We start from the raw sequence: 6,009 nt of genomic DNA on the forward strand, positions 1-6,009 counted from the left end.
TATAATCAGTATTTACAACCAACAATGCATCCGCTGCGCCAGTTAATTGAAGGCAATTATAGGGTAAAACATGAGATTTCAAGCAATCTTTCCAAAACGGTTTAGTTTCACTATTATTATGTGTTTTATTATTACATGTATTAATAATCCAATAAAATTCGCTATAATCCCATTAATGTTTATTCATTTATTTATTCATTACTAATAGCTCTTTTATAGACATCTTATGGATGAGAGAGACAAGAAAAGAAGAAAAATGAATACGGAGGGTCAATCTGCCAACCGGGATCATGACAACAAAAAAACTGATGGTGCCAAAATTGTTGCTACCGATAACAGACCACCAAAGGTAATAACGAATTGATTGATATTTACATATGCGTTCTGTTTTATGGTTTGATTCGTTTTGCTCATTTATTGTTTTTCATGCATATTAAAGTGTGGTTAATAGCTAGCAAAATTAATGGGCTACTTTTGATTTTGTTTACAGGTATCAGACATCGCCAATTTAGGTACAGAAGAATTTAAGATTGTCCAAACAAAACTCACCTTTGTAGATAAGAGCGAGGGCATAAAACGTTATTTTGAATGCGCAAGTTCTGGGGTCCAAATAACAGCCCCGAGGCGTTTTGGAAAATCAACATTTATTAATATGCTCCAGGAGTTTTTGATGATAACAGTGGATGAAGACGCAAAGCCAATTTCAGATCCAAGAAGTTCTGATAATTACAAGATGTTTACGAAGTTAAAGCTATGTCAAAACCATCCTCGTTTTGTTGAGAAACATTGCGGTCAATATCCTGTGATTTCATTGAGCCTTAAAAATGAACGAGGTTCAACAACAACAGATGTTTTACACACCCTGAAGATAATTATTTGTGAGGCGTTCGAGAAGCATCTTTACCTGCTTGAAACAGCATCTGATGGTTCTGAGAGCTTTAAAAATAAGAAAATGCAGCGGAACATCGAATTTTTTTTTTATACAGGGTGCGCCAGAACTCGCGCCCCAGAGAAAAATGTCAAATGCCGAAGGCAATCGGTAGCCAAAAAGTGGAGCCAAAGAAGTAATTTTTGCTTGCCTAAGAAAGTTATTAGACTCTTAAATCCACCAATCCCAGAAGGGCACCTCAAGGTGTGACTGAAAAATTATATCCGTTGCTAGGTTACGAAAATAATACCAATTTGGACAGAATTTAAAAAAATAGCTGGTCTACTGTAATTTTGCGTTTGACATTTATCGTGATGTGGGTGACATAACTTGCTAGTTTCCAGTATTTTTCTCGCTGAAGAGATTGTACACGAGTATAATGAGACAGAATCGTTAATTATTATCAACAAATATTGAAACATTGTGGAAATTCCTGATGAACTTCTCTAAAACTTCTTTACAGGTATTGTTCCTTCTCAACTTTTTCTTCGATCTGATACAGATTAACAAACCGATAAATGAATTTTAGAGCTTGAAAACTAGTGTATTATCCTTATGAAACAAAGAAGCAAGTGAGAGTGAGAGACCAGAAAAACATGAAATAGGTACGCAAGTTTCCTTATTTACTTTAATGCAAAATTAACAGGAAAATGTACTTTTTATAAGAAATTGTGCTTAAATAAAACAGGTTACTTATTTTAATATCAAAATTGTAGTTTTACTCTCGTATTTAGGCATTTTTGCTCAGTAGAAATTCTAACCTCAAAATTTCAACAACAATTTATTGTTGTTTTCTTCCACTCACATGAGCCTACTATAACCCCTTGGCTGTTTTCTCATTAAAAAATCCAGAAGAATGTTGCGATGTTTGTATTTAGTACGAAAAGTTAGCATTTTTGCTAATGTTTTAATTCCGAGGGCATTTCAGCAACGCTTTTCGGTGAATTTGTGGGCTGGTCTTCTGGGGAATCATGTGGTCTGTCAATAATATCAACTAATTTCAACATAACGTGACTCCCTTTCTAAAAAGTACATTTTTCTGTTAATTTTGCATTAAAGTAAATAAAGAAACTTGCGTTACTTCTTCATGTTTTTCTGGTCTCACTCTCACTTGCTTCTTTGTTTCATAAAGATAACGCACTAGTTTTCAAGCTCTAAAATTCATTTATCGGTTTGTTAATCTGTATCAGATCGAAGAAAAAGTTGAGAAGGAACAATACCTGTGAAGAAGATTTAGAGAAGTCGGTTCATCAGGAGTTTCCCGAATGTTTCAAAATAATTTTTGATAATTGTTGATAATAATTAACGATTCTGTCTCATTATACTCGTGTACAACCTCTTCAGCGAGAAAAATACTGGAAACTAGCAAGTTATGTCACCCATATCGCGATAAATGTCAAACGCAAAATTACAGTAGACCAGCTATTTTTTAAAATTCGGGCCAAATTGGTATTATTTTCGTAACCTAGCAACCGATATAATTTTTCAATCACGCCTTGAGGTGCCCTTCTGGGATTGGTGGATTTAAGAGTCGAATAACTTTCTTATGCAAGCAAAAATTACTTCTTCGGCTGCACTTTTTGTCAACCTATTGCCGCCGGCATTTGACATTTTTCTCTAGGGCGCGAGTTCTGGCGCACCCTGTATATTGTGATGATAAGAGGTTGCTAGAACTGCTTGAAAGGGATGTAATAGTTGCTTTGAAATTCTTGTCTAAAATCTTGTACACTCACTTTAACAAGAAAGTTGTTATACTTGTAGACGAGGCCGACTCGCCCATTGTGCAAGCTATTATGAAAAAAAAAAATGAAAGTGAAACCCTGGAATACCGCATGGATCTTCTTAAGGCAATGTTGTCCGCAGCCTTGAAGGGTAACCAATATTTGGAACGTTCATTAGTTTGTTCTTGTGTTCGCTTATCAGGCGTATATTTCTGGGACATAAACAATCAATACCATGGTCTGTTCCTGCAGCACAAACTTTTTTCTGAAACATATGGATTCACAGAACCAGAAGTAAATAATCTGTTAAATAAAGCTGCATTTGAAGCAGTGAATGATTTTGATGGTGTTGAACATTGGTATAATGGATACCAAACGTTAAATAAACATGGGGCACCCATTTACAGTGGCTGGTCAATTATAAACTATTTGAGCATTAGTATTCAAGAAGGAAAAAAAATGTTTGACAATTATTGGGCTAAGTCAGGCTTACTGGATATTTTAAAAAAATTGCTTGTGAATCATGAGATGCAAGAGAAAATCAACGAACTTATTAAAGACGAGAATATTTCAATAAAAGTAGCTGTGCCAACAGTTAAAAATATATTGGAATTGAAAAATACGATTTCTTTTCCATCTAGTAAATTGACTGAGTCACAAGTGAATTTCTTCTTGCAGCTGCTGTGGGATGATGGTTTGTTGAATGCAACTGAGAAGCATGGGGATACTGTAGTACTAAAGATACCAAACTTTGAGATTAAGACGGAAATCCAACGTAAATGTTACACGCAATCAATTTTTGAAGCCAGATATAAGCTCAAACCTGAGAATATAGAGAGATACATACAAGCACTGAATCGACTGCTACTAATAAGTGGAAATGAACAAGAACGTGAGGACGAAGAAAGTAATGAAGAAAATGGTGAAATAGAGGAATCTGAGGACAGGACAACTGAAAAATATGAAGAGGCAATGCGCAACCTTGTCAATGCGGTTTCACTTCTTCTCTCAGGTGATGCGACAATTCCAGTTAATGAGTCAGAGTTGCATCACGTACTGTTTTATTTACCATATAATAATCAGGTTTTCACAACACACTCTAGTACGCCAGTTGTGAAAGTATCAGAAGAGTTGCGAGATACCGAAACACCAGGCTAAGACAAGTTCTCAAAGTATGGGAAAAGAGAAACGTGGAAGAAAAAAAGGGTGTGACATAAGTGTGATTCGTGGAACAACTGGAGTCATATTGGAATTAAAATTCCTCAATATTGATAAAGCAAAGGAAAATTCAGAAGCTGCGCTTCAACAAATTATTGACAAAGGGTATTTTAATCTTTTTGGCAAAACGGAGTATAAGCATGTTGAAACCAAAATCTATGTTGGTCTGTGTTTTGAAACAAACTTGAATGTGGCAGAGTATTACTTAGTCAACAGTATTGATATAAAAAAAGCAAAAAAAGTACGTAGCCACATATAAGTTTTTTTTATATTTTCTCTTTTTTTTGCTTACTAGGTGTATGTATTTTCATTTTAGTTAGTTGATTAAATAATACAAGAATCTTTGATATTTTATATTAATAAATAATAATTAATAATAATTGTATATTTTATAAATAATAAAATATTTTGGAAATAATGTAAAATAAAATGTGACAAAATCAACTTTTCACTAAGTTGTCTAGCCAACTGATATATTTTGTGTATAACAGTAATAGATACTTAATTATATCACAAGTAATGCTGTTGAGAAATGTTAATTTAACACAATAAAGACCTGTTCGGTTAATTCGCCAAAGGCTTATGAGTCGAAGACGAATTCAGGATTGATGGTTGTGCCGATGATTCTCCTCGATACAAACGGTATATATATAAGCTATCGTCAAAGAGGAGATGCTATAAGAATAGATTGACTCTGTAAATATTGGGGTGTTAAAAACCGAGGGATTTAAATAAGAATTTACTAGATTTTTAAAGTGTCTAATTAGTCTAAACTAGAATATTATGAAAAAACAGATAAAGCTATCAGAATCCATGTAGACGAAGAAGACAAAATATGGGGGTAAGGCTGTTGAATGGTAATGAAAAATAAGCAATATTCATCAATGAATCTGGATTAAAGTATGTTTTTAAGGGGTAAATTTGGTCAAAGATAAAATTTGGGGATGCTAGAATATGTTAAGAGATTTTACCAAATTTTATTAGATGGCAAACTTGGTAATATAGTCAGAGATGTACAGTTTTAATTTTTTCTTTAACAATATTTTTTATTCCAATTTTAAACCTATTCAGCCAAGACTTTTTTACCAGTTATTATCCTGATCCATCAATAAAAAGCAGTGTTCTAACGTCCTGGTTCAGAATTAAAAATCCATTTGGAGGGTTCGAAAACCTGATAAATTTCTATAAGATTTTTGGCTCTTTTTCAATGATTTTTGCATGCGCCAAATGGCTTGGTCCAGAAATAAAGCTGGTACATGTCATCCGCGTAACAATATTTTCTAGCAATTGTATGAGGAAGATCACTCGTGTATAAATTGAAAAGAAGTGGAGATAACATTGCGCCTCGTGGAAGACAATTAAGAATTTTTAATCGACTTGATCTGTCTCCAATAAAAACTCTCTAACAACATACTCTCAATTAATCGAACAATTTGTTTGCAGGGTACGATTTAACTTGTGAATTAAACCTTCTTTCCATACAGTGTCGTAAGCAGCAGTAAGGTCCACAAAAACAGCACCAGTTTTTAAAACTTTTTGAAATCCAGCTTCTGTGTTTAGTGAGAGCTAATACTTGATCACAACAACTTCGTTCATGTCGAAATCCACATTGTTTTGGAGGTAGAACTTCTTCAATTATTGGACAAATACTTTGGAAAATTATTAAATCAATAGTACTTACGAAAAAAATTTTAGCTATTTTTGGTTTATTTCAATCTCTTATTTCAAGGTATTTTCAGACGTTGTAGAGTAATTTAAATTTATATTTGGAAGTGTTTAAATTGATTACTGTAGTTTTTGCAAAAAAATTCAATAAATTAATCAATCGAGATGATGAGCCGGAACATTTGAAGAATATGCAAACCGAGCGTCGAGTCGCAGGTAGGGCGTCTTGACGCCAGTCCGACCGGCGCCGGCTTCAGTTGATGGCGGGTCGATCGGAGTGTTGTGTAGCTAACTACTATGTCTGCGTTACTCATAAGATAACAATACATTGCTTGCTGCTAGTGGAATAACCAGAAAAAAATGTTCAGAAAGGCCAAAAGCAACATCATATAAAAATTACTCAGTTAATATAATTTTAATGTATATAATATAATATATAATATATTAAAAAATAAAATAAAAACAATATATAACAAT

At 33.6% G+C, this 6,009-nt stretch overlaps 1 pseudogene; it reads left to right on the plus strand.

Moving 5' to 3' along the window:
- The first annotated feature begins 226 nt into the window (after positions 1-226).
- LOC123013858 lies at positions 227-4,126 on the plus strand (annotated as a pseudogene).
- Positions 4,127-6,009: the final 1,883 nt, after the last annotated feature.

The sequence above is a fragment of the Tribolium madens genome, unplaced genomic scaffold (assembly GCF_015345945.1).
Source record: "Tribolium madens isolate multiple individuals breed KSU strain unplaced genomic scaffold, Tmad_KSU_1.1 Scaffold_96;HRSCAF=242;Tcas5.2_LG5, whole genome shotgun sequence".
NCBI classification, from domain to species: Eukaryota; Metazoa; Arthropoda; class Insecta; order Coleoptera; family Tenebrionidae; genus Tribolium; species Tribolium madens.